A 10,770-nucleotide genomic window follows, 5' to 3' on the forward strand; every position below is an offset into this window, starting at 1 on the left:
GACTGACGTTCAGCATTTGAAGGACCTTTAGGGTCTCTGCATCTGAAGAAAGTTTTTGGAATTCCCTGGCAGAAGATCCACACAAAAGCCAGGACGCTTTGCAATGAGGCTGTTTTGGTTTTTTTGGTTTTTTGTTTTTTTTTTTTCCAGGGATGTTTGCTTTGGTCTTGGCAAAAAAACTTGCTGCCATTCAATTTCTCAGACATGCTGGGGCCTCAAGCGCCAGTGGGAGAAGCATATGTACCAACATGCCAGAGGAATACAGTCACAGCAGAGTAGAGTTGTTTGGACAGGCAGGCTTAGTGGTCTGACAAGGTGTGCAAGACACCCATCCTACTCTGCAGTTTAAGAAGGAGCTACTTAGCAAACGTATTGGAAGGCTAGGGAATAATTGTATCCAGATACCTGAAGAGACAGAATCAATAAGTTGTATGTGTATATACATTTATATATACACTTGTGTGTGTGTGTGTATATGTGTATGTGTATGTATGTATATACAGAGAGAGAGAGAAAAATATATATATTTATTTTAAGGAATTAGTTCATGTAATTAGGAGGTTGGCAAATCCCAAATCTGCAAGGTAGAAGAGCAGGTACAGAGATTGGTTGGGACATCTTTCAAGACAGTGAAAGGGCCTCAAAACCTCTCTCCAGGAAGTAGCGACTCAGCCAAACTATACTTGCTTAGAAGAATCGTCAAACCAGGAAAGAAGACAAGAAGTTCACTTTAGAGGGTGGCTCTCACTAGCAGGAAATATGATATAGCAGGAAGGGGCCATACACTTGGCTTTGGAATCAGAGAGAACCAGGCCCCACCACTTAAACTTTCTACTTATGTAATGTGAAGCAAGTAACTTAACCTCTTTGAGCCTCGCTTTTTTCCTCTTTTAAATGGGAATAGTCAATTAGTATTCGATTCAGCTATGAGTAATAAAAACTCTAAAACCCCGAGTGACTTAAAATGTTAAAGAGGATAAAAATAATCTGGATGCAAGGGGTTCTGGACGAGTATGGGGACTGAACAAATCTTTGAGGATCCAGGCTCCTTTTATCTGGCTATTCTATCTTTCTCCAATGTGTGCTCAAGATGGCAGCAAGCTCCAGATGCTTTGTCCAAACTCCCACCAGCAGGAAGGCAAAGCATGCATCACCCTCCTCTAAGAACACTTCTCAGAAGTTCTACTTAACTCTTCCTCTTATGTTCTACTGCCCAGAACTTAGTCACATGGCCATACCTCTATGCAAGGGAGTAGGGGGCTGGGAGATTTAGCTTATATTCCCAATCTACAAGATAAAATGAGATAATGAGTGTAAATCATCTGTTTCAGGGTCTAGCATGTAGGTAGTGCTCAGTCAACAGTAATGACTGTTATAGTTAAGGTTGATGTATCTCCCCACACCCAAGAATACATTTCTATGAGAAGTCTTGGCAATACCCAACACTTGACTTCATCCTAGGGACACAGTGTAATACCATCAGATTTATCACTGTGATCAAAGTGAAGATCCCAATAAAGTCAAATAGTGAACTTGGAGAGTGCTCAAAGGAGATAAATGAAGATGTGCAAAGCCTTGCTAAACAGGACCCATGGGAGAGAGATTTGAAGAAGCCATCAGGGTTTTGACTAGAAGGCAGGGATCCTGAAAGCTGTGAAAGTCTGATCTATCAGAGGTGGCTGCCAAGCTCTGCTTTCCTCTACGGATGGCAAAATAAAAAGATGTGAAACAAGGTGAGAGGTGGATGATACTGGGGTCCTCGTGTATTTAGGTTTTTAGGCAGGAAATGGAGGAAGTGGAAGGGATACTGTCAATTTAAGGTAGAGCTGTTTTAATGGTTTAGTGAATATCTAATAAGCATTTTCTGAATCAAATAAGAAATTGTAATCTTTCTGGAGTAACAGAATATAGACATGAAGATTGTATTAGTCAATTAGTCACGGTTCTCCAGAGAGACAGAATCAATAGGTTGTATGTGTATATATGTTTATATATACACTTATATGTGTGTGTATGTGTATATGTGTGTGTGTGTATGTATGTATACACAGACACACAGAGAGAAAAAATATTTATTTCAAGGAATTGCTTCACATAATTAGGAGGTTGGCAAATCCCAAATCTGCAAGGTAGAAGAGCAGGCTGGAGATTCAGGGGACAGTTCATGTTGTAGTTTGAGCAGAAGGCAGCCTGCCACTGCCTACAGAGTTCTCTCTTCCTTGGAGGAAGTTTGTCTTTTTCTGAAGGTTTTCAGCTGATTGAATGAGACCCACCCACATTACAGGGGGCAATCTGCTTTACTCAAAGTCTACTGATTTTAGTGTTAATCTCATATTAAAAAAAAATCTTCACAGCAATGTGCAGACATGTTTGACCAAATATCTGGGTCCCATGGCCTAGCCAAGTTGACACATGAGATCAACTATCACAAAGATCTTCAGAGCCTTATTCAGAAATAGAATCATACCCACTTGGGGACCTTCTGTTACTATCAGATTTTCTTTGCTCAAAAAAGCTTTTAGCTTTTTGTTTTAGTCAAAACAAACAGATTACTAAAAGAAATACTTTGACATGTAAAAGGGCATCAACAAAGATGTCAGGCTCCAGGTATAGGTAATGAATTTTCCTTTCAGAGTTAAAATAAAAATAATAAAAACCAAAGCAAGGGGAGATGGAGCAGGGCATTCAGACTGGACAGCAAACTGAAATGTTAGAAAATGATTAAAGCCACAGGAGGTGGCTGATTGAGAGCCCTAACATATGAAAAGTCTGTTATTGACTAAATCAGTAGATGGAAATTTCAGAGAAATTGAGTTTTTGCCCTTATTGCTCCCAACAGAAGCAGGGTAGCAGAGGAGGGGGTAGAATGAGTAAGTGGCCATGCTGAATATGTAAGTGTATATGTGTTTATATTTCAGACATATTTAAATGGAAGAGAGAGGAATGGGAGAGGAAAGCAAAAATATAAATATTTTAAAAAGCTTTATTTTCCTGAAGCAAAGAATGACACATGAAGCCGAGGGAATCTCAATGTTCACCTTGCATTTCCATGACTAGCAAGAAAGGGGAACCCCTACAGGTGATTTGAGGGGGTGCTGTGAAGGTGTCTATCGTCTCTCTTCTCCTCCTGTCATATGTCTTGGAAAACCCAGCACGAGTCACTCCTTTGGGTTGTAGCACTGGATGGGCTGGTACATGGAATAGAATCAGCCCTTGGGATTTAGGAGCCACAAGCCATCAGGCTCAGGAAGGAAGAAGGACAACGTCAGTGCATATCCAAGTCTGAGCAGCGTCCAGAAGGACTCCTCTCAAGCCCAGCCATGATTGTGCCTTGCTCAGTTCAGAAGACCCAGAGGCTCCCCCATGCAAATGAATTCAGTGACAGCATCTTTACCCACACAACTTGGCCGGAACTTCCCTCTTGGCCTTCCCTGCTGCTGCCCCTGCCCACATCCAGCACTCCAGCTCATCTTTCTGGTTCCAGCTCCCTGAACCTTTTCAAGGCTTGCCTGTCTCTGTGCTTTCCTTTATGCTGGGTCCTCAGTCTGAAATAATCCTCCCCACCCCTTAGCCTATGCACAGAGTTTTCCAAACCCAGTCATATGCCACCTTCACCATGAAGTCCTTTCCTTTTTGTTTTAGTAGTAAGAAGAATGAATTTTGTTGTTTAAAAAATGCAGTCAAACTTGGAAAGTATAAAGTAAAAAGTTTCTCTATGCCGTACTTCCCGCTATGACTATTGTGACTATTGAAAACAACAAACTGGTACCAAGGCACCAAGTTATAATAGCTGTGATCTTGTTATCTGTTTGGTGGGTATCTAAAGCCTTCTGATACCCGCTTCTAGATCACTGAATAAGATTTCTCCAACCTCTGAACTTCCCTGGCATTTGGTACCCTGTTGTGATGGTTTACCTTGTTCTGCCTTGTGTTATAGTTATAGCTATACTTACCTTAATTGATCCCCACACTTCAGTCTTTGCTGACGAAATTGATTTGAGGGTCTACATTTCCCTGTCACAGAGCTTAGGACAATTGGCTCCACGTTTGGTTTAGTCCATCAAACCTTTATGAACACGTGTTCTGGGACCTATTGCCCTGGGGCCAAGGATACAGAAACAAATAAAACACAGTCCAGCCTTAGAGGAACCTAAAGTTTAGGTGACCTTTCTTTCCCACCAAAAAACAAAAAGGCAAACAAAAAGTTTGCAGAATTGTTAGACAGTAACAACACAGAAGCAGCAGATCCTGAATCTGTGCAGGTAGCACTCATTTGAACTAATAATTGCTTTAGAAATATTTGGCTGGGCACGGTGGCTTGTGCCTGTAATCCCAGCACTTTGGGAGGGTGAAGCGGGTGGATTACTTGAGGTCAGGGATTTGAGACCAGCCTGGCCAACATGATGAAACCCCATCTTTTCTAAAAATACAAAATTTAGCCAGGCATGGTGGCATGTGCCTGTAATCCCAGCTACTCGGGAGGCTGAGGTAGGAGAATCACTTGAACCTGGGAGGCAGAGGTTGCAGTGAGCCGAGATCATGCCACTGAACTCCAGCCTGGGCAACAGAGAGAGACTCCGTCTCAAAAAAACAAAAAATGAAAACACAAAAAGACAAAAAAATATATTTAAGAGCACTTACAAAGCAACTATAAACTATGAGCAAATGATACTGAGCTCATAGTGGGGAGCAAGGAATGAGAAGAATCGTTGGTTGAGAGGGGGTTAAGTTCGAAGACTTTTGCAAAGCTTCCAGAGGAGTGTGACTGAGTCTGGTAGTTGAGCACCTGGGACATTATTTATGATGCATTGAAGGATGTCAACAGCATTCTTCCGGAGAATTTTGCCTGCAAGGGAAGTCATTAAAAGAGGAGGCACTGCCACACCGGAATGGGTAAAGCCTTCCAGCTTCTACTTTAATCCTTCTGACCCGGGAGATGAATTTATTTTTCTGTTGACCTTTTCTGTGCCTCAGTCATCGATTATTATTTATATTTTCAACCAGCGTGCCATATAGTGAAGAGGTGTTGATGTCAGACTGACCAGGATTCAAATGTTGGCTTTGACACATACCCACTGAGGGCTGGGGCAACTGGGAGCCCAAATTTTCTCATCCAAAAAATGGGAATAACAGCATCTAACTCACAGGACTATTGTGAAGATGAAAATTAATTGCGTTTGGGAAGGTGACACGAAACAAACATTCAATGCACGGGAGCTATTGTTCTTGTTAGGCCCATTGCCTCTAACTAGAGGCAATCATTTTAAAGAGAAGGAGAACCCATGTCGTTCTTCTGTGTGCTCCCAGAGCTCAGAAGAGTTTCTGCACACCAAAAGCATTCTTTAACTGACACTGAATTTCCTGCTCTCCTTAAAGAATGCTGCTCCCAAAGGAAATGCAAATACTCAAGCTCCTATACCAGCTCACCAAGGACGGATGGAGTCAACAAGTGAAAGGGATGGATGAAAAGTATCCCATAAAGGATGCAATGTGGATTAAGGGCCAGGCAAGGGATGAAAAGAGAGTACCAGCAAGTGCAGGAGTGTAGATGACCAGAGGATATTTTCCACTGGACTGGGCTTGAAGTTCATTTTCCAAAACTCAGCTTCTTTTGTTTACTCAAGACAGGGTTAGGTAGAAAGAGACAGTTTATATTTTGTCCCATGGAAAGAAGGTATTTATGTGAAATATGACAGCTCAGTGTGCAAGAATGTAAACCACACAGCTTGTGAGATAATGTGGCTATGAGGCAATGATCTGCAGTCTGGAAGAAAATTGATCTTAAATCTTTGCATTGATCCAAATATTTGAAAGTAGTAGGAAGGAATATGCTTGCTAAAGAGGGGATAAATATGGATGGCTTGTTCCAGTTTCTTTAGACCTTACAAAAGAAATTTTACACCAAACCTCACTCAGTATACTTAGTTTACATAAGATCAAACTTAAGGGAGATGAGATCAATATTGAAGCTCTGTCTGAGATTCCATCTCTTTAATACCTTTCTCATTTCCTTTAGTAGTAGAAAGAGAGCTAATCTCTGTCTTTCAAATAGTTGTTTTGCATTTTTTGATCATGGGGAATTAAATTGAATTAGATGGGTCTGGAGTGGTTATTAGAACCATTACATTTGTCATAATAGATACATATAGAGAAAACATTTACATAAGAAAATCAAAGCTGGTCTCATTTTTTATCCAGTGCTCTGACCTCTTTGGAGTTCTGACAAGCAGGATTTATCTGAATATTTCTTAAGATGGTATGTATAACAGTAAAATTCACCCCCTAACATACCTACCTAAACCAGCATTTCCTTCTGAAAAAAGAAAAAAATAAAAAGAAAGAAAAGCTGCGTAAAAAAGGAGATATTTTCATATACTTATAGACATATTTTCCATTTGAATCCTTATTTGAATTTTACTCTCATTTAGAATATAATTCTGAAATCTCCATCATTAATGCCAAGCCTGGTAATATTCCATTAAAAAAACACCAATAAAATACAAAAGCTAGATGTGAAGAGGATTATGATGTCATATTAAAAGAAGGGAAGGGAGAATTAAAATAAAAGATCTATCTGAAATGATCAGAAATGAAATTCTCTTTGGGATAAAATGGTCTCTTCCAGAAATGCAGTCATTTAAAATAAGATTATAGTGATATTTTATAAGAACTAAAGCAGAATACAAACTATCCTTCCCTGAATGAACTCACAGTTACATACAACGAACAGTAAATACAAATAAGGCATTCTTAGGCTTCTCCATTTTGCTTGTCAATTTCTCAACACAAGCTCCTGCATTAATAAAATCAGGGGTCTGGGTAAATGATGCAAACTTTAGGGCCCTATCACATCAAAATCAGATTGTCCTGGGTATGGGGTGGGAAGATTCTGCATTTTAAAAAGGACCCCAGGTAATTCTAAAATCCGCTGGTGTTTGAGCCTCCAGTTTAGAGCATCTCTGGGAAGCACAGGGGGACCAGCACAGAATTCAAAGCATACTTCATATCCACCAGCTCTATCTAATAGTCCAGAGTTTGAGCCCTGCCTGTCTGTTATTACTAGAGTGACCTTAAAGAAGTTACTTCATCTCTCTAAGCCTCAGGTTTTTTTTCATTTGTAAAATGGGATAATTTGCTTCACAGGTTGGCTTGAGTATTAAGGAAGTGATGGTCCTCTATTAAAGCCCTATAAGAGGCTGGGTACCATGGCTTATGGCTGTCATTCCAGCACTTTGGGAGGCCGAGACAGGAGAATTGCTTAAGGTCAGGAGTTCGAGATCAGCCTGGGCAGCAGAGAGAGACCCTTCTCTATACAAAATAATAATAATAATAATAATAATAGTTGGGTTTGGTGGCACACGCCTAGAGTCCTAGCTACTCAGGAGGTTGAGGTGGGGTTATCACTGAACCTAGGAGTTTGAGACTACAGTGAGCTATGATCACGCTACTGTACTCCAGAATGAGACCCTGTCTCAAAAAAATAAATAAATAAATAATAACAAAAACAAAAACAAAAAAATAAAACACCTTACCTGATACAACTTATTTCTTATTACCATTATTGCTACTATTTGGCCACAAGTGTGATAACAAAAGAGAACTTTGTTTACCTGGCAACACTGCCACTGTCAAGAGAAGGAATATAGAGATGACAAATTAAGTAGACCAGAACATAACTAGGCAGTGAAATTCCGTGTGATCGTCAAATACATATTGAGAGTAAATATGAACAATTGGTTGGCACGGAGCTAAGATGATAAAATATATTGATGGGAATGACAAGGTAGAATTCAGTTGGGACAAAGCCTTCCTGATATGCAAATGATCAGATCAGGATGGTTGTTGGGAAGTGTGTGGTTTTGTTTCTCGGAGACATCTGGATGATAAAGACTGGCGAGACCTCTGACAGTCTTTGTAGAAGCCCCAGGGACAAAAATGAGAGAGGAAAAAGGAAGTTTCCAAATACTTGTGTCTGCAACAAAGAAGCATGGCTGGATGGAGGAAAGAAAAGTTGAAATGGCATTTAGAAATTAGAGCAAAGGGCTAGTCCCCGCGGTGCAAGTTTGTAATCCCAGCACTTTAGGAGGCCCAGGTGGGAGAATCACTTGAGGCCAGGAGTTCAACACCAGCCCAACCAACAGAGTGAGAGCCAGTCTCTACAAAAAATTTTAAAACTAGCTGGACATGGTGTCATGTGCCTATAATCCCAGCTACCTGGGAGGATGGGGAGGGAGGATCACCTGAGCCCAGGAGTTCGAGATGACAGTGAGCTATGATAGCACCGCTGCACTCCAGCTTCAGTGACAGAGTGAGACCCTGCCTTCAAAAAGGAAAAAATAATAGAAAAGAAATTGCAGCAGAGGAACAATAAGGAATCCTGAGACTAAAGTTGATTTCCAACTCTGAAACAATGATCAGAACTCCAAAATTGATACAATTTTAAAATATTTCCCTGACCAGTTGTGGTGGTTCATGCCTGTCATCTCAGCAGTTTGGAAGTCTGAGGCAGGCAGATCACTTGAGGCCAGGAGTTCGAGACCAGCCTGGCCAATGTGGTGAAACTCCATCTCCACTAAAAATACAAAAATTAGCCGAGCGTAGTGGTGCATGCCTATAATCTCAGCTACTCAGGGGGCTGAGGTGGGAGAATCTCTTGAACCTGGGAGGCAGAGGTTGCAAGTGAGCTGAGATCATGCCACTGTACTCCAGCCTGGGCTACAGAGTGAGACTCCATCTCAAATATATATATATATATATATTTCCCTGATCAGAAATGATGCAAGTTTGGTGACTGAAAGCCACAGCCCTGCCCTCCTTGTAGATTCCTTGTATGTGTGGTTGGGGATGCAGAGGGGAGGAGGGTGCTACGCTTCTCCTGGAATAAAATCTGGAAACTCCAGGGACACCAGGGACAAAAGTAGCTGCATTTCAAAGGGCTCTGGCTTCCTTTGTGTCATGCACTTGGGGGTTAGATTTAAACCTCTGAGGATCTCTCCTCTTGGAGTCTGTATAAATTGATGTTCTTCCCGGAAGCTCTACGCTATGCACGGCTTTCACTCATTCTGTTCCCTTAGCAGGAATGTTCATTCTCTGCCTCTGACCTGTGAAGTCCCAATCATCCCCAAGGACCAATTCCAAATGTCAATTCATTCACCACCATCACCCTTGTCATTGCGTCCACTCTCCTCTCTCTCTGACTTGTGTTAATGGTAGGTATCTGCATATGAATCTAGGCTGGGGGGATGTCTTTGAGGTCAAGGACTATTTCTGATTCACTGTGTGTCTCTCTAGATCCCTCTTCCACCTAGCAAAGATGCTCAAAATACATATACAAATGATAGCCCTTTGTCCTATACCTTTTCTGAGCTTTGGAATGTCTCTCTGTACTGATAGAACCTCATGCAACAGACCCAACAGAGGAGGAAATGGCTGTGAGACTATCTGCCCATTATGCAGGATTCAAAGAAAGCTGTTTTCATGCCAGGAAGCCAGGGGATCATAGTAAAGGGCTGTCTTTAACCACAGACTTTTGTTAGGAGGGATCTTCCACTATTGAAGGTTGAGACCCTGGGACCCCTGTCTGATCTATCTCTGCCATCAGACCTGCCACTTCTCACATAGTTGCATATGGACAAGATGCCTCATTTTGGTGTGCACTGGGAGATCTGGCCTATCCATGAAACTCTCTCCATTGGTTGCCTGTTGAAAGGGCTCCCGACTGACTAAAGTCATAGCACAGACCAAATTGAGGAGGTTAAAAGAGATCACGTGTCTGAACATGGCTCCTTTGGACTCTAGGAGGAGTTGATCAAGTGTCACTCCAGTGCATATGCTGTTTTTATGCACAGTATGGCTTTGAATGTCCTAGTGAGTGAGTCCATGTTAACAGTGTGTTCTCAAGCAGGAATATGCAGCTCTAGCTTCTGTTTTTAGAAAGCTCAGAGATTTTTCGCACTGGAAGAGAATTAGATATCCAACATCCTCATTTCAAGAGGAAACTGAAGTCAGAGAGGAGAAGGGACTTCCCAATGGTACATAACCTGCTATTGGCAAAGATGGGACCAGAGCCCTTAAGTTTTTCAACTTCTCCAGCAAATTCCTCATATCTAAGAGCAACGCTTCAGTTTTCCTTAATAAAGTGCCCCGGATCCTCACATTCATCCGTTTCAGAGTGCAACTTCCCACTTGGTTTACAAATGAGTCAAGAAAAGAAAATCTCCTCTGTAGGAATGTGGTGTGGGGCCAGCTCACTTGAGTATGCAAAACTTGACCTTGAGAGCTGCTAGCCCTTTACTGTTTTTTCTGGGTGCAACAGTGTGCATGTCACCCCACCCTTGCTGCCTGGCTGTCTTCACACATCACCTTCTCTGAGAGTGCTTCTCTGATATCCCCACCCAAAGAGCTCCCCACATATGCACATCCATTGATTATCATGTCTCTTTGCTTTTTCAATTTCCATGATAATTACTGAGACCTAAGATGTAAGACCTATTTGCAATTATTTTGTTTATTGGTTGTCTTCTCACACCAGAATGTAAGCCCCATGAGGTTAGGAGCCTCTCTGTCTTATTCTCTGTAGTATCTCGGGCACCTAGAGGACTGCCTGGTACAGGGTTGGTACTTCATTATTTCTTACTATATATGAGAATGAATGAGTGAACTGAAAAGCAATTGACCTCTGGTTGTGCCTTACAGATACAGCAGAAGTTGTCTGCACAGAGAGGAAGGAAGGAGATGATCTTTGATATGAACCCTGCTGGCCAATGAGGT

The 10,770-nt window shown here is 41.6% G+C and overlaps 1 long non-coding RNA gene across 1 annotated transcript; it reads left to right on the plus strand.

The window, feature by feature from the left end:
• Positions 1–1,573: 1,573 nt before the first annotated feature.
• LOC114677738 (uncharacterized) lies at positions 1,574–9,340 on the plus strand. The gene is made up of 3 exons (XR_003729203.2): positions 1,574–1,733; positions 2,919–3,079; positions 9,078–9,340. It is a non-coding gene; the product is annotated as an uncharacterized LOC114677738 (long non-coding RNA).
• The last annotated feature ends 1,430 nt before the right edge of the window (positions 9,341–10,770 follow it).

The sequence above is a fragment of the Macaca mulatta genome, chromosome 1, assembly GCF_049350105.2.
Source record: "Macaca mulatta isolate MMU2019108-1 chromosome 1, T2T-MMU8v2.0, whole genome shotgun sequence".
NCBI lineage: Eukaryota > Metazoa > Chordata > Mammalia > Primates > Cercopithecidae > Macaca > Macaca mulatta.